Source organism: Muscardinus avellanarius (genome assembly GCF_963383645.1).
Source record: "Muscardinus avellanarius genome assembly, chromosome: X".
Classification (NCBI taxonomy): domain Eukaryota; kingdom Metazoa; phylum Chordata; class Mammalia; order Rodentia; family Gliridae; genus Muscardinus; species Muscardinus avellanarius.
The window spans coordinates 52,475,845-52,495,419 of record NC_137792.1 but is presented as its reverse complement, the minus strand read 5'-3'; the positions used below and the strand labels follow the sequence as shown (position 1 = coordinate 52,495,419).

The 19,575-nt window shown below is 34.6% G+C and overlaps 1 protein-coding gene across 1 annotated transcript in view; it reads right to left on the bottom strand.

Moving 5' to 3' along the window:
• Window positions 1–1,223, bottom strand: part of GABRA3 (gamma-aminobutyric acid type A receptor subunit alpha3) — a gene marked incomplete at its 3' end in the record, with an annotated part of 241,370 nt that extends 240,147 nt beyond the window's left edge. Inside the window, exon 1 of the mRNA XM_080719144.1 lies at window positions 1,178–1,223. The remainder of the gene's footprint in view (window positions 1–1,177) is intronic.
• Between the last annotated feature and the right edge of the window lie 18,352 nt (window positions 1,224–19,575).

The window sequence follows — 19,575 nt, the reverse complement described above, 5'->3', positions numbered from 1 at the left end:
AACCTCACAGTAATCCTGCAAGGCAAGTATGTTATATTGCCTCTTGATTAATCCTTTCCAATATAAATATATAATTGTGTGTCTACTCACTCTTTTCTATCCTCTCTGGCACCACCAAACACAGAATCATTATTACTGTTAGTTCTAATCACCTAATTCTATCTAATTTACCATTATGTCCTTGAAATCTAACATGGTAAACTGATATATTTCACATACTCAACTAACAGATATTGAGAAGAAAACAAAACTTTTTTGTTCCTTTTATGATTTTTTATACTAAAGACTGAACCCAAGGGCATTATAATCTCTGAGATACACCCCACCCCATATATTAATTTTTTACTTTGAAGTGGGAATCTCACTAAGTTGCTGAGCCCAGCCTCAAAGCTGCAATCCTCCTGCTTCAGCCTCCCAAGTACTAGTATTACAGGCATGTACCACCACACCTGGATCGTGTTTGTTTGTTTGTTTCTTATCGAGAAAAATCAAGTGCTTAAGAAAGGGATTCATGAAGTAGAACTTGAATGTATCTGAGAAGTCCTATAACAATCAACCACACAGAAACTCCAGTAAGTGAACACTGAATTTGTCACTTCTGGCTCCAGTACCCAGAGCCAAATCCAGGCTGAGACTGCAGTATATCAGAATACCTGGAGAGCTGTCACTCATCTAAATGTATTGCTTATGTGACCCTACATATCTTTACTGAAGAAAATAGGTAATCGCTAAAATTATTCTTTACCCCTGGAAGATATTCAGCAAGGCAAGGAAAGTCTCTAAAGAGACTCACAGACCCACCAATTAGAGATAGTAATTTGGGAACTAAATCATCAAAGAAGAAATGACACCCTGTCTCATTTGCACAATCCCCTAGGGCCACTGGCCCCATTTAAAATGGGTCTCATCCTATGACTGCACTGACTCATAGTCCCCTCCAAGTCAGCACCCAGATACCAAAACACACACCCTGCAGACAATGATTCAGAGCTGTGGCTGGTGTACTGCGGTGACGGTGGCTTACCTCCCATCCAAAGAGCTATTCTCAAGGGTAGTCCCCAGGGCTGCATCAGACATATGAAGCTGTAGACTAAAGAGTATCTGCAGATTTGTAGCTTGTCTCCAGTGTACTGGAGCTATCAACAGGAATGTGCAATACATAGTTCAGGCAACCTGCCTTTATCTAAAAATGGGGACTCTGCAGACCAGACACAAAAATAGAGGAAGGTTATATATATATATATATATATATATATATATATATATATATATATTGGCCTCTACTCCCCACTAAGCATATATGAGCATATATATGACCAGGGGCATCACTGAAGCACAGATACTACCCAGGATTCCCAATTGCTTCTGGAGATTGCAACATTTTTAGATTCCTAAACAGCAATCAGAAAGCAATAGGAAATCACTCCACTAGCAAAGATGAGAGTGCTTCTAAAATTCAGTATTTACTTCTTTCTGCCTGGGTGTTAATGCAGCTGGAATGGCACTTGTACAAAGAGATACTTTTGCAAACATTTGGCAAGCATACACCCACTCCCCAAGCATAAGAGAGTTCCTGTCTCAAGCTAGTCCCAGCTGGAAGCTGAAAAAATGGATTGAAAGCAAATGAGAAATTGGGGGAAAACAATAGGCCACTGAAAATGAAGACTGCTCTTCATGGGTCACTGTTGTGGAAGTCAAAGATAGAAAATAAAGAAGGTTGTGGAATACTAGCAAACAACCCCAGCCAAGTCCTTCTGGCAGTGGAGGAAAGCAGGCTGCAAATTAAAGATCGAGAAAAGAACAATAACTCAATCTTCATGGGTGAGTGGAACAGGTCATAAAAACTGGTAAGAAATAGATTTTGCAAAATAAATGCAAGGAAAAATACAAGTTCACTCACACCAGACTCCTTAGTGTTTGCTAAATATTTCAGCTATTATTCTTACAAGTTTACCTCCAATATATCTCTCAAACCCATCTTTTCTTTTTTCAGATACCACTCTAGCCAAAGCAGCATCACTGGTTTCTTTACATTCACTCTGGCTACACTTTTGCTGCATCAATTCATCATTCACAAAGCAAACAGATGGGGACATTAAAATGCAAATCAAATTTCTTCACTCTTTTGCTTAAAACTATTCAAAGGATCCCTATGGCTTTGGGGGAAAAGACTAAATTCTTGAATTTGGTCTATAAAATCCATTATAAAAAACTAAAAATAGATCTACCAATAGATCTAGCTAGACCACTCCTAAATATATGCCCAAAGGAAATGAAGTCTTCATATAAAATAAATACCTATATATTCATATTTATGTCTCACAATACCCAAGATTTGGAAACAGCCTAGGTGTGCCTTAACAGACGAATGCATGAAGATAATGTTGACACAGAATAGAGTTGTATTGTATTCAGCCATAAAGAAGATGAATTGTGACATTTGTAAGGAAATGGATGGAATTGGGGGGGGGGGCACCGTGTTAAGTAAAACTAGCCAGACACAGATAACTACTGTTTGTTTTCTCTCACAGAAGCTTTAAAGTATGCCTCTTCCATCTTGTACCCCATTAAGATGAATGACTACAATGCACCAATAAAAATAAATACAAAAATACAAAAAAGATTATTGAAAAATAGATGGACTATTAGGAAAGGTGAAGAGAACAATGGGGGGGTTAAAGAAAAAGGAGGGAAAAAGAGGATAGTAGCATTCCTACTTGGATATGATTGAACCAAGATATATACATGTATGGAAATGTCACAGTCAACCCCATTAATTTTTACAGTTACTATATATTACTAACAAATTAAAATAAATAAAAAACTGCACATTAAATATTTAGCAAAATCGTATCTTTCCAACCTCAACTCATATAACTCCCTATCCATACCACAGCAACCTCCTTTTTCTTTTATTTCATTTTTTTATGCTACAGGGAATTGAACCTAGGGGAATCTTACCTCTGAATTACACCCTTAGCTCCATTTTTTTAAATTTTGAAACAGAATCTCACTAAATTGTTGAGAGTCCCTCCTCTCTCAGCCTACCAAGTATTGATTGGGAGCCTGTCCTCAATACTTTAAATGCAATGGCATTAGATACTACTTGATACCATGGCAAAACCTCCATTGGCCCCATTCACTCACTCCAAACCACTCAAAATTGTTGTCTTCAACCGGACTTTAGTTGCCTCCTCATCTATTTCCTCTATTTCTATTTAAATATCCAACATAAAACTGGCAAACATAACTTTTTCCACTTTTTCTTCTCTTTCTCCTATAACTCATAATAAGACTTTCCTGCTGAGGTAACCATTGCCACTCACCTGACCTACAAAAATTCTTTTGATACCAATCTGGGGCCAACTTTTAGGCAACTCCACAGTTTCTGCTCCCATAGGCAAACATACTTGCCTGCCACATGCAACCTGATTGAGCTCATGTCTCTGTTGCTTCACAATCTAAAATGCTACTCAGATATACTACAGTCTATGATTACAGATTAAGCACCATAAACTAATCAAGGATAATTCTTCATGAATTTGATCCCAGATGAAAAGTAGTCATTATTTAAGGAAGAATTTATTATCCATCTAGAAATCCAAAAAGATCACCATGTCAAGCTAGCAATTTTAGCTTAGATAGGAGAAATCTCTTCCCTCTGCTCCAAATATAGAATATAGTAATGGTAGCTAAATCAAGAAGTGTGCACTTAGAAAAAAAAACACAATCACAATTGTGTAATAAAGTAAGAAACAAAAATAAATATGTCCATGAAGTTGAAAAATAATTAGCTATGGGGTGAGGAGGACACTACTAAAGCTATTCAACCCCTGGAAAATAGGCAGAGGGTGCCAGGAGTTCAAACACTGGGATGGTATAAGCCAATGGTATTGGATATGTTGTCAGGGCCAGAAAGCTAAATCATTGCAGAGAAAAAGGAGATGGCACAGAGATGGGACAGGAACTCCTATGCAGAATAACTAAAAATGCTAAGACTAGCACAAGAAGCTAAGACTGTTAAGTGCTGCCCAGGTAGACAATTGGGCTAATTATATAAATAGGACTCCCTTCAAGCAGCCCACTGGCTCAAAAACTGGACCTTTAGTATCCTGAAGGAACAAAAGACCCAAGCTGCCAACTAGATGCTGATCTAACAAACACAATCCAGCCAGATCTAGGATAAGTGAGTACAGCAAAAGGAAAAACTATGATTTTTCCCATTTGAGGTAAGTTTGTGGCAAGCTAAAGTTTCAAAGCCTACTAGAAATCAGCTTGAAAAAATAGTAAATAAATTCAACAAATATGAAAGTATAGTCCCAGATAAAAAGAGCCATTTTAAAGTGACTTAAAAATAAATGTTTAATATCCACAAAGTACTGGAGAAATAAGAGCTATGAAAAGCAAGAACCAGAGGTTGTAAACAAAAAGTCATGTGAATCAGAAATGGTGGATATTAAAAAAATAAAATCCCTGTAAATCAGAATAAAAGACTCTGAAACAAAAGGTCAAAAGATAGGATAAACTCTGCACTTAATAGGATGAAGGAAAGAATTAGTGGATTTCAAGATATTTCTGAGGAATTCACTGAGAATGAAACACTTGAGAGATAAAGAAATCAATAAAAGAAGTTAAGAGATTAGAAGAACAATTTTGAACCTACAATCTAATAGATATAGATGATTATAATGATGATTACATTTGTAAAACATATGATATATAGTATAAACACATTATATGTAATATATGAAATTTTATACTAATTCAATCATCATGTGAGTGGTGGCAAAAGACAACTGCATACATACTAAACTGAGAGATTTTACTATCTAAAGGCTCTGAAAGAAGATATAACATAAAAATAAAACAAAGAAACATACAAAAGCATGAACTATAATATTTTAATATAAATATAATACTATAATCTTGAGTCTTTTGCTGATATAGTCAAATTAACATAAGCACTTACTTCTGTTTCATCTTGAAACTCCATTGAAGTGATAGGAAATTAATTTATTTTAATTCACAAACCAACAAGGATGAAGAGAAAGGAAAATGAGACAAAAATATTTCAAAACACACTTCTGACCTTGGCATCAAGAATACAAGAAATTAGATCTGTATCCTCCAAGGATGGTATTTAGAATATCCATTTCATTTGGATCTTCTCAGTCCAAGAGAAATGATGCAAATACATTTACATTATAGTTCTCAAAAACCAGCCTCAGCAGATAATATACTGCATCACTCAGCATTTCCAGTAAGTGTTTGTTCCCCCACTTACTGGGGATGAAACCCAGGGGCATTCTACCTCCGAGCTACACCACCAGCCCTATTTTTTATTCTTTATTTTGAAACAGGATCTCACTGAGTTGCAGGGGGCCTCACTAAGTAGCTGAGGCTGGCTATAAATGGCGATCCTCCTGTCTCAGCCTCCCAAGTAGTGGGATTACAAGCATGAACCATCACTTCCGGCTTCCAGTAAGTTTTCAATGTTCCCCCTTACATAGGAACAAATAACCAAGGAAGACAAGGCTCATTGGGAAAGCTTCTTACATGAAAGGTAAACAGCAAAACAGTAATTTTTTAAAAAGAAGTTTGGAGAGAAAAGACTCTAAAAGGAAGAGAAATGTCAGGTATGGCAGTGCATAACTGTAATCCCAGTATTTCAGAGTCTGAGCCAGGAGGATGCAGGTTCTAGGCTAGCCTCAGCAACTTAGCAAGACCTTGTTTCAGAATAAAATAAAACAAATTAAATAAAATAAAATAGGGCTAGGAGTGTAGTCCAGAAGCCAAACACCCCTGGAAACAACCAGGATCACAAAAATAAAGTAAAAAGCACAAAGTTATATCATTAATGACATCAGAGATCAGAGAAGGTACTGCATCCATGAAAAAGTAATTGCCATAAAAATGAATTCAATATTTTTACAAATTAGAAAATAAAATCATAACAGAGTAAGTGCAAAGTTCTATAGAAAGTTTAGAAGATAAATTTAAGATATCTCCCAAATATAGAATATTTAAACAAAAGAATGGAAATTGAAAACATAAGGAAATTATAAAACTAGCATAGTAGGACCAATATCGACATAATAGAAGGGAAAGGGAAAGGTACATAGATCAAGAAATAGTAAATAAGAAGCTGGGCATGGTGACACACACATATAATCCCAGTTCTTGGGAGGATGAGACAGAAGAATTCCAGGTTCAAAACCAGCCTCTGCAAAATACAAAGACTCTCAGCAACCCAAGGAAAACCTGTTAATTTTTTTAAAAGTTCTAGGGATACAGCTCAGAAGTAAAATGCCTCTGGGTTCAATCTCTAATACCTCACACACTCACATGAGAGAGAGAGAGAGAGAGAGAGAGAGAGAGAGAGAGAGAGGAATCTACACACAGTGGGTGAAATCAATCTGCAAACAATACAATATTCTTATAGCACTAGAAATGAAACAAATACCCTGCATATATCAAAAGAAATATAAATTCAAGCACAGATGTTTAAAAAATTAGAATGGCTTCAGACTTCTTAACAGCAACTCTAAAAGCTAGAAGGGAATGAAGCAATGCTTTCACATATCTCAGGGAAATAATATTCAACTTAAAAAACTTTACCTGAACTAACAATGAAGTATAAAGGTTGAATAAGTAGAATTTTGGAAATCAAGGGACCGATGGAGTAGATCGGTGGTAGGGCATATGCTTAGCATGTCCAAGGCCCTGGATTCATCCCCAGCACCACAAAAGGAAAGAAGAGTGAGGAAAATGGAAAAAAATAAAAAGAAATCAGGGTCACAAAATATTTTACCATAATCCTTGCATTGTCAAAAGAGCAATTGAGAATGGACCTGATAAGAATGAGATAACAAACTAAGAAAAAATACTTGAAGCCCAATTCATAAGTGTCATTAACAGTAGAAGTGAAAGGCAGAAGAGTCAGTGTTAGATCCATATGATGTAAAAAGACTTGACCTACCATTGCTGACTTTGAAGTTAGAGGAAGGGATCAGGAAGAAAAGAATGTAGAAGGAAGCTGGAACAAACAAGGAAATAAGTTCTGTCCAGAACCTCTAGAAAGGAACAAGAAATTGTGGGAAAACAATAGACCACTGTAAATGAAGAATGCTCTTCATGTATTACAATTGTGGACAGGTCTTACTAAATTGCTGAGGCTGGCCTTGAACCTGTGATCCTCCTGTGTCAGCCTAAAAACAAGAACTGGGATTAAAAATATGTGTGATCACTCCTGGCTTTGCCTATCATTTTAGCCCTAAAATATCTCCAGAATGGTAAAAAGAAATGAATGTGTCTGTTTAAGTCACTATGATTCTGATTATTTGTTAAAGCAGCAATAGGGAAATAATAAAATGTATTATCTGGATCAGTTATTAATGGCATAGTCATAATAACAAAATAGTCATAATAACAAAAAAGCAACACCATGTTGCATTTAATCAGAATATGGGGATGGGAGAATAAACATATAGGTTACATAAGCAGGGAACTTAAAAATGAACCTAAACATTTATCCTCTAGAGCACTGAATTAATAAATACTGCCTAAAAAGGTAAAATTCAGAAGGATCAGTTTAAACATGTTATATATGGCTAGGATATATCAAATGTGTAATTTGAAAGGATTAGAAATGGTTGTTTCTGGGAAACTGGGCAAGGAACTATTGTTCTTTTATTGTGGTACTGGGGATTAAACCCAGAGACACTCTATCTCTGAGATACACCCCTAGCCCTATTTCATTGTTATTTTGAAACTCCAGTGTCTCAGTAAGTTACTGAGGGCCTTGCCAAGTTGCTATGGCTGGCTTTAAACCTGTGATTCTCCCGTCTCAGCTTCCTCCCAAGTACTGAGATTACAAGTGTGTGCCACTACCTTTCTACTGTTCCTAACAAACTGTAGAGCAATATTTGGGTTTAGGCTGGGCTCTCAATTTTCACAAAGATCAAATCATTTAAAAATCATATGAAAATGTAGTAATTTTATTAAAAACAGAATAAATTAATTTGAAGCACAAATTTCTGGTTCAATTTCTTTTCTCTTCTGGCATATTATTTCTTTCTTCTTACCTCAGTTCAAGATATTATCACTCACTCCCCCACATACTCCCACCATTGTTCTCCATCATTTTACATGAAGTTATGAAGCCAAGGCATGGACCTTCCTGCACCTGTGCTGCAGTGCTTGAACTTTAAGCTTCCAGATCCATGAGCTAAATAAGCTTCTTTTTACTTCATAAGAAGCCTGCATGAGGTAATTCAGTGCACTAATACAAACCCAATTAATGCATGAACATACAGTTTTATAAAGGGAAAAATAAATCCATCCACATATAATTCAAATCAAGTAGATTTATCTAGGAAAGGCCAGTTTAATGTCAAATAACAAATGCAATTCATAATTCTGGAAAAGGAGTGGAAGCAAGGCATTACATTTTATATATATATATATATATATATATATATATATATATATATATTACTAAAATATACTAGTGGTATAATAAAAGAAGTACCTGAGCATCTCGTTAGAGGGCTAAAGTTTAGAATATAAAAATAACCTAAAAACTTAACAGTACAAAATCAATAATGTACGACTGAACTGAATAGACACTTCTCAAAGAAATAAAAATGGTCATTAAATATATAAAAATGTACATCATTAGCAGTCAATGAAATGCAAATTAAAACTACACTGAGATTCCCTCTAAGTCAAATTAGAATGGCAATCATCAAGAGTACAAACAATAATAAATGCTAGCAAGGATGTGGGAATATAGGAACTCTTAGACACTGTTTTTGGGGCTGCAAATTAGTATAACCACTATGGAGATCAGTGTGGAGGTTCCTCAAAAGACCCGAAATGGAACCACAATATGAACTAGCTATACTACTCTTCAGTATCTTTCCAAAATAATTAAAGCCAGAATACTATGGTGATACATGAATATTCATGTTTATAGTGGTGTAATTCATGGTAGACAAATTATGGAACTAACCTAGGTGCCCATAAACTGGCACATGAATAACACAATGGAATTTTACTCAGCCATAAAGAACCATTTGGGTTATTTGAAGAAAAATGTATGTAACTAGAAATTATGCCAAGTGAGATCAGCCAGTCTCAGAAAGTGAAGGGTTGTATTTTTTCTCTCACATGTAAAAGCTAGAAAGATAATTGGGAACAAAAGAGAATTTAGATCATTGAAGAGGGAGACCAGTAGAATAGTGGAAGGGTTAATAGGAGGGAGGTGGGAGAGGAAAAGGAAAATTGGTAAAATAAAAAAAATACATTCAAATTATGTCATGCCCATGTATGAAGTTATCTCTACCAATCTGACTATTATGTATGGGGAGGGGTGAATAACATGGTAGGACCTTAAGGAAAACATACCAAGACGTGTGTGCATGTTTGTATGACTTTGAACCTCACCATAATGTATAAATACAATATACCAATAAAACTATAAAATAAATACACAAAGATCATGCAATGAGATCCTCCTTTCATTCTTTAAAATTTTAGCAAATCAGAAATACAATGAACTGCAGAGTGTGGTGGCACACACGTATAATCCCAGCATTTTGGAGGCTGAGACAGAAGAACTGCGGTTCTCAGACAGCTATTACTTAGTGAGGCCATCTGCAACTTAGTGAGACCTTGTTTAAAAATAAAGAATAAAAATAGGGCTGGGGTATAGCTTGTGGGTAGAATGCCCCTGGGTTCCATCCCTAGTACTGAAAAAAAGAAATACAATGAACCTTCTTTCAATTGAGGAATAATATTGATCAAAACCTATAGCAAATACTATACATAACGGGGAAACTTTAGAAACAATCTTATTCAAGACAGGAATATGACAAGGACTTCTCCAGCCATCCCTATAGCTAATCAATGTTATATTATATATCCTAACCAAAATCATAAGAAAATAAATAATGCATGAACATAAGAATTATTAAAGATAAATTGTTACTTCCATGAGAAAATGAAAAAAGATAACCAAAATGAATCAACAGAAAATTTTAGGAATGAATAAGAATCTTCACGCTACTATATACAACATCAATACAAAAAAAAGGAGAAAGAAAAATACCATTATTAGAAATGAAAACAAGTTTGTCACTACAGGTATTTCCAAAATTAAAAAGATAATAAAGAAATACCATAACAAATTTCTTGCAAAATATAAATTACCAACTCTTAATCAAGAAGAAATACATTGCCTATAAAGCACTTTATCTACTAAAGAAATTAAGTTTATAGCTAAATTCACATTTATAACCCTAGATTTATCTGATTAATTATACCCAACACTTAAGGAAGGAACAAAACCAATTAAACACATTTTTCAGAAAATTAAAGGAAGGAACATTTCCTAACTTTTAAGGGGAAAAGGCCAAAAATTGCAAAATGAAAAAGCTCAATATTTCTAATGAGTATATACGTACAAAAATGCTAACAAAATATTAGCCAATAGAATCCAGAAATAAATAACAAAAATGATACATCATAACCAAGTAGAATTTTTCCTGGGAATGCAAAGGTAGTTCAACATTGAAAATCAATCACTGTAATTCATATGTCAACAGACTTTAAAAGATAACTTGAATAGATACAGGACAACCATCTGAAAAATTTCAGCATATATGCATAATAAAACCAATTGAAAAACTATGGATAGAAGATAACTTCCTCAACAGTAGAGCAGATCAAGGAGACCAGGAGCAGGAAGGAGGGAAAAGATAGTAGTGGTATGGAATTGACCAAAATATGTTATATGATATGCAAATATGTAACAATGAATCATTCCATTGTGTATAATTATAATGCACCAATGAAAAATTTTAAAAAAGAACATAACTTCCTCAAACTTATAAATTACATGTAAGGAAAATCTAAGCTTGTCATTATAATAATGAGAGACTAAATCGTTACTGCTAGAAGGTCAGAAGTGAGGTTAGAAGATCTGCTCTAAAAACTTCTATTCAGTGTTCTATAAGAAATCCTATCCAGTTTAAATGTAGTTGATACATAGATATGTACACACACACACACACACACAAACATACAACAGACAGATTGGAAAATAAATGAAACTGTCTTTATAACCAGATAGCATAATTTTCCAGACAGGGAAAAATGAGAATATAAAAAAATTATTTAAAATTGATTGTATTTCTATACAGTTATAAATATTCATAAGTTGAAATTTTAATGTAATTTATTATAACATCAAAATAAATGTTATGCCTGAGAGGATAGCAACACAAAATGGCATAATCATACTTCCCAAAAATGACCCTGCAGAAACATCAATTTTAACAACTATCCATGCACAGAAATACCTAGACAAAAGCTAAAGTAGCCTGGTGAGAGATCACAGTATCTAAATGTAGCATAGGAGAAAGAAAAGATGTGTTGAAGAGAATAAGAAAAACAATTTTATACTACCTACACAGCCTCTCCTCTAACCCCAAGCAGCACAACATGGAGAGAGAAAATTTGCTTGGAAGAGAGGGAGGTAATCATAGGACTTTGGCATAGACCCCAGTAAAGGACCCAACACAGTAAAATAAATGTCTAATCAGTCCTCCAAAGCTACTGTGTGAATCCGGGAAGGTTCAAACAGAGTGTGCCTCTAGACCCAACCCAGTCTCATACAAGAACCTGAGCCCCTGTAAGACAGAATCAAATTCCAGCCCACATCATTATCAAGCAACCACAGAGATCTTCAGCTCCAAATAGCCCACAGAAACAGACAGACCTCAAGAGCCAAGGGTTTTAATTCTAGCCTGGTTGCTGCATCAGCCTTAGTGGTTCTCTGTTTAGGGTGCCCTGTATCATTGCAACAGCTGTGGCAGGCCCGTGCTTAGGGACTACAACAAACAACCTGCTCTAAATTTCTGGACAGGTTTATTGTGGGAGGATGTTCCAAGACAAAACCAGACTTCAAAACTGTTATAAGTACCTAAATCTTCAATGTACAGATTTTAATGCAGTATCACAAGGATCAAGAACAATCAGGGAAACATGACATCACCAAATAGACAAAATAAAGTGCTGAGGACGAGCTTTAAGGAGATGGAGATGTATAGGAACTGCCTGAAAAATAATTCAGAATAGCCATTTTAAGGAATCTCAATGAACTTCAAGAGAAACAATTCAATGAAACAATGTAAAAATGTAGTCAGAATAAGAAGTTTAACAAAGATATTGAAATAGTAAAGAAAAATCAAACTAAAAATCTGGAATTTAAAAAATACAATTAATAAATTGAAAAATGAAATAGAGAAAATCAGTAGAATTGATCAAGCAGAAGACAGAAACTTTGAATTTGAAGATAGGTTACTTGGAAAATATAGTTAGAAAAAGATTGAAAGGAATAAAAATGAATTAAGAAAGCTTACAGAATTTATGAGGTAGCATCAAAAGAGCTAATTTATAAATCAATCATTGGCATTCAAGAGGAAGTTGAGAAAGATAAAGGGGCAGAATTTTTTTATTTAAAGAAATAATAGCAGGGAATGTTTAAAACCTAGCGAAAGAAATAAATATCCACCTAGAATATGGCAAAGATTTTCAATCCTATTCAATCCAGATGAGACTGTGCCAAGATATATTATAATCAAACTGTCGAAGATCAAAGACAAAGAGGATATCATCAAAGAAGTAAATAATATATAGTGGAGCTGGAATACCCCTAGCAGTAGACTTCTCAGTAGTAACCTTGCAGACCAAAAAATAGTAAAATGATATATTAAAAGTTCTGGATTAAAAAAAACTAGAACCACAATTATTGTAACCAACAGAGATCTCTTCTAAAAATAAAGGTGAGATAAGGGCTTCCAAACTCATTCAATGGGACTAGCATTCCCTGATACAAAATGCCAAACAAGAACACAACAACAAAAACAATGGGCCATTATCCCAGATAAACATGGATGCAAAAGTTATCCACAAAATAATAGCAACCTGAATTCAGCATCACATTAAAAAATTATTCATCACAATCAAGTTAAATTCATCACAAGGATGTAAGAATGGTTCAATATATACATTACATAAAAGACTAGAACCATATGATCACATCAAAAAATGTAGAAAAATCATTTTACAGAATTCAACATTATATCATGATAAATCTTCAACAAATTAGACATAAAAGGATTGTACTTCAACACAATAAAATCAATATAATAGAAACCCACCTTTAATATTATACAGAGTGAAGAACAGTTGAAAGCTTTCCCCCTATAATGTGGAACAAGACATAGTTGACCATTTTCCTCACTCCTAGTCAGTGTATTACTGGAAATAATACCCAAAGCAATCAGATTTGAGAATTAGCAAGGGAAAGAATTAAAAGGCATTCAGTATGAAAAATAATTAATTAAATTGTTTGCAGGTGACCTCCAAAGACTCCACCAAAACCCTATTAGCACTAATAAACAAATTTGTTAGTTACAGGGTACATATATACTTACACAAACTATATACAAAATAAATAAAAGAAAACATCTCATTTGCCACAACTACAATAGATAAAATACTCGAGAATACATTTAACAAAGGAAGTAAAAATTCTCTATTATTGGAAGTTAGAAAATATTGATGAAATAAAATGAAATAGTCATATATGAATGGAAAGAATTAATATTATTAAAATGCCCAAAGTGAGTCGCAGATTCAATGCAATTCCCCTCAAAGAACCAATGACATTTTTCACAGAAATAGAAAAGTAGCCCAAAATTCATATGGAACCTCAACAGACCCAAATAGCCAAAACAATCTTTACCAAAAGAAAAAATAGCTGAGTGTATCACATTATCTGGCTTCAAAATATACTACAAAGCTATAGTAATCAACATAATTATGGTACATGCACAAAATAGAAACATAAAACATATACCAGTGGAACAGAATGGATAGGCCAGAAATAAATCCATCTATCTAAAGTCAAAAAATGTTCAACAAAGATGCCAAGAACACACATAGTTAATGGGAAGTCTCTTCAATAATTGTGGTTGGGACAACTGTATATTCATATACAAAAGAATGAAATTAAACCTTTGTATTCATTTTCTGTTGCTAGAATAAAATATCTAATGCTGAAAGAGTTTTATTTAGCTCAGTTTAGAAGATTAAAATTCCAATATTGGACAGCCTCACCTGTTAAGTCTCTGGTAAGGGCCTCCTAGTTGGTGACATCACAGTGAGACAGGATGTCAGAGTTTTAGATGCCAAGTTTACTTTTTTTTTACAACATACTATCAGAGGCTCTAACTGAGGTCTTGCAAGAAATATATTAATCCCTTCAAGAGAGCACCTCCAGTGACCTTACCAACTTTCAGTAGGCTCTACTTTTTTAAAGCTTCCAGAACATGAACCTCTGGAGACTCAAAGAAACCTTATGCAGCCAGGTGTGGTGACACATACCCCTAATTCCAGTACTTGGGAGGCTGAGAAAGGAATATCACAGGCTTATGGATAACCTCAGCAACTTAGTGAGACCCTCCACAATTTAGTGAGACCTTACTTCAAACTAAGAATGAGATAGAATTCAGAGGTATAATACCCCTGGGTTCAATCCCCAGTACCAAAAAAAACTTATCCAAACCATTGCATGTATCCCTGGTCCCCAAGGTACATGTGCTTCTCAAAATGTAAAATATAGCCGGGTGTGGTGGCGCACGCTTGTAATCCCCGTGCTTGGGAAGCAGAGACAGAAGGATCACGCAGGTTCGAAGCCAGCCACGCATGCTGGCTTAGGAGACCCCATTTCCAAATAAAAATGTAAAAATAGGTCTGGGAGTGTAGCCCGGAGGTAGAAGGGCTTCCAGGAACCCCAGTACCACCAAAAAAAAATGTAAAATATAATCATACCATCCTCAGTAGTTCTGGTGTCTTAACTCATTCTAGCATTATCTAAAAGTCTAAGACCAAAGTCTCATCTGGGACTCAAGGCAAACTTTTTCCAGCTCTGATCATATAAAAATCAAAACCAAGTTATCTGCTCTGATCCTATAAAATCAAATTTAAGGTATCTATTTCCCAGATGCAATGGTAGGACAGTGATAAGATAAATATTTCTATTCCAAAGAGGATAAGTGGGGGAATGTAAGGGAATGTAGCTCCCCTAAAGATTGAAACCCAGCAGGGTAGATATTAAAACTTGAAGCTCCATGTCTGGCATCCTATGCACATTGTGCTAGGGGTGGTCCCCCAAGGTCTTGGGAAGCTTCACTCCCAATTTTACTGGCTGTAGTAGACATGGCTGCACTTTTCCCCAGGCTGGCTTTGCATGCTGCCATTGAATCTACCCTTCTGGTGGCTCCACTAGGCATTGTAGTTGACAGTCTCTGCTCCTGTATCTGGCCTCTATCAGGCCTCACATGCTTTCCTTAAAATCTTGGCAAAAACCACCATGAACCCATAGCTCTTGTGTTCTGTGTACCTGAAGAGTCAGCATCATATGGTTACCAAGGTTTCTCATTTGCTCCCTTCAGAAAGGCAGCATAAGTCATGTCAGGATGGCTTGAGCCATGGCTAGAACATCCATAGAGTAATTTTCCAAAAAGCAGAATACCAAAGTGGCCCTGGGCAGTGAGCCCAGGGAAACAACCCAGGCCTGTTTCCCAAAATAATTGTGCCCTTCTAGGACTCTGGGCCTGTGGTAGAAGAGGTGGCCTCACAGATTTCTGAGATGCCTTTCCAGGCCTCTTTCCCATTCCCCTTATGCAAAGTACTTGGCTTCTTTATACCCGTGCTAATCTCTTTAGGAAGCAATTCTTAGACCAAATGCACACTTACACATATTTTTTTACTCACTGCTTCCCTGGTCAGGCCACTGATTTTCCAAGACTTTCTGCTCTGCTTTTTTGTTGTTGTTCTAAAACCACACTGAAAGAAGTCAAAAGCATTCATACAACCCCCTTTTATATTTTATTTAGAAGCTTCTTTTACAAGATACACTAGGTCATCACTTTTAAATTCATCCTTCCATAAAGCCCTAAGGCATGGACACGGCACAACCAATTCTTTGCAAGGGTGTTACAGGGGTGGCTTTTACTCCTGTTTCCAAGAGGATCCTCATTTCTATCTTCTGGGTTCTCATGAGAAATTCCTGTAATGCTCAATTTATAGCATTAAAGGCTTTTTCCCACCAGCTCCTCCAAACTCCTCTAACCTGGGATGTAAAATTATTCTATATTATAATGGGGAACATATAGTATTATACATTTTTCAGAACCCATAATATTGTATAAAAAGAAGTTGAACCCAACAAATTAAACCACATGAACTATAATTACCCACTAACTAGAAAATTCCTATGCAAACTATGGACTTTAGTTAATAATAACACATCCATACTTGTTCATTAGTTATAACAAATATATTACATTAACGCTAAAGTTAAAAATAGGAGAAGATATGAGGTCAGTGTATTAGGTAACTCTATGAACTTTCTGTTCAACTTTTTTGTAAATCCAGAATTGTTCTAAAATAAAATCTATTATTTTTAAAGACTTAAAATAACAATTTCTGACAGGGATGTTGAGCAGTGAGACTGTTATAGACTACTAGTTGGAATGCAAAATTATATAGCATCTTTAGAGAGTAGTTTGGCAGTTTCCTATAAAGATAGACTTTATTTCACATATAACTCAAAAATTCCCCTTTTAAGTATTTACCTAATAAAAATGAAAATACGTGTGCAAACAAAAACCTGTACCAGATCATCATTGACAGCAATGTAACAGTATTATTTATAATAGCCCAAAAGTGAAAACAAGTCAAATGTCCATCAATTTGTGAATGGATAAACAACTTGGGAATGGTAAAGAATAGACATGTATTAATGTTAAAAGCATGTTCTAAGTGAAAAAAAATCCAGACACAAAATCTACATACTATTTTATTTCATTTATGTGATAACATTGTAGAAGCAAAACACTGAGGACAGAAAATAGAGCAGTGATTGCATGTCGTTGTAGGTGGGGGGAAGGAAATGACTCCAAGGGAGCTCAAGGGAATATTGTCAGATGAGGGAGAAATCCTGTCTTTAATGGTGGTGATACTGGTCATTAAATAACCACATACATGTGTCAATAATTGAATAATACAAAAGTTAAATTTTGTTTTATGCCAATTAAATGTTAACAAGGCTGACTGCAAAAATAAAAGATGGCTAGGAATACATCTATTATATAATTAATAATGCTACAAACCTCTATCGCGGGTTGTAAAAACACACTTGAATAAATGCTAAGACATGACATATTCATGAACAGTAAGTTTTTCTATCAAATAGATGTCAGTTCTTCTGAAAATCAATCTACACACTCAACATAATTCCAAAAAGATCAAGATGAGTTTCTTGGAATCTGACAATCTTATTCTAAAATTACAATGAGCGAGCAAAAGGTCAGAATAGTCACGATAATTAAAAAAAAAAAACACAGAAATGTTATGGGTGTGGATAGGAGAAGAGAGTACGTAATAATATGACCTTACATGTATCGAGATTCCTTCTAAACATTCAGAGATAAAAACATTCAGAGATAAAACAACACATGTGTAGATAAGGGTTTTAAATTTTTCTTTACCCTTCAAAGATAGCCAGGCATGGTGGCACATACTTGTGATCTCAGTGCTTGGGAGGCTGAGAAAGAAGAATCACACAGGTTCAAAGCCAGGCTCAGCTACTTAGTGAGTCTCTCAGCAACTTAGTGAGATCCTTTTTCCAAATAAAGTATAAAATAGGTCTGGGAGTATAGCCCAGAGTTAGAAAAGCCCCTGGGTTCCACCCCCAGTGCCACACACACAAACAACAAAAACCAATAAAACGCTTCAAGGAACATTTGGAGAACACATTTTATGATCATTAGATAAGGAATAAACATAATAAAAAAGCACAATTCATGAAAGAAAGGATTGATCAACCTGACATAAAAAATTAAAATTTCCATATGATTAAAAGAACCCCATAAACAAAATAGAAAAGCCAAGTAACATACGCTTAACACTGTTCATATTATAAGCAAATGTACTCAATATATTTAACTGGCCAATAGTTAGTATCTAGAATATATAAATAAGTTTTACACATCAGTAAGAAAAATTGCTGGAATAGAAAATTAAACAAATGTGGGTGGTTCTGAGTGTTGTAATTAAAGGAATATGGAAAGGAATGGGTCTGGGTCTGGAGCTAGATACAAAGGCAGTTAAACTTGATCTGTAAATTTCTATTTATATTAAAGCATCTGAAGCTAAAATGACAAAATGCTAACACATATTACTTCAAAGTGGAATATATGTAGTTATTTGCTCATTGGCTTAGGTGCTCCTCTGAGTTTCTTTCCGTATATTTTAAATATTCAAAATTTAAAAAAAATAAAAATTATTGTTTAAAATATTTTAATTAATAAAACAATAAGAAATAAACCAGAAATTTGCAACAATAATTCTGAGCAAAATGAAGATATAGAAGTGAAAATTGTAATTTCCCTGCATACCAGCCATATAAATTAATACAAATAACAGCAGAAGGATCTTCACAAAATTAAAAGCATGAAATAAATGTTACTATTACACACTCAACAGAAATAAACAAATTGAGGTTTAGTAAGACCACACTGCCATAAGAAGAACTAAGGAAATCAAAGTTATTTGAAAGTTACAATATTGAAACTTTGTAAGTAAGACAAGAAGAGACAGACTAAAAGAAATGGAAAATGGATAAATCCCAAAAAGAACCTTCTATATATAACAATTTATATTTGTTACACAACAACGAGAAATAATCAATTATTCAATATTGGTGCTGCAAAACAATTGAAAAGGAAAACAATTTAGAAAATTGCTTCACACTATACAACAAAATAAATTCCAGAGGGATAAAGCATAACAAGTAAAAACTAAAATAAAATCCATTCGAGCACTTAACCAATTTTGAGGGAATAACTTTTTTTTTGTACTGAGGATTGGACTCAGGGGCATTGTAACTTCGAGTTACATGCCCACCACTGTTTTTTATTTTGAAATAAAGTCTCATTAAGTTATGTAAGGCCTCACTAAGTTACTGAGGCTGGATGCAAACCTGCAAACCTCCTGTCTCAGCCTCCCTAGTACTGGGGCTACAGGTATGTGCCACCAACTTGAAGGAAGAATTTCTTAAACATGGATTCATCAAAAGAAAATACAAATTAAAACATGGGCATAATTATATAAAAATTAAGATTGTTACACATAACAGTTCATATGAAATGGAAACAGGCAAAATATCTTCCGTACACTGACAAAAACAAAGGTTTAATGTCTACTCAGTGCACAGACTGCCATCCAAACAAATACAAATATAATTTCTCTTTTATTTAATTTGTTTTTGTTTGGTGCACTGTAATTTTACATGATATTATAATAAAAGCTTTTGATGGAAAAATGTATAAGGATCATGAAGAGATGTTTATAAAATGAGATATATTCACTATAATATTCACTATAATTCACTAATATTCACTATATTATTCACTATAATAAAGGAAACATATATTAAAT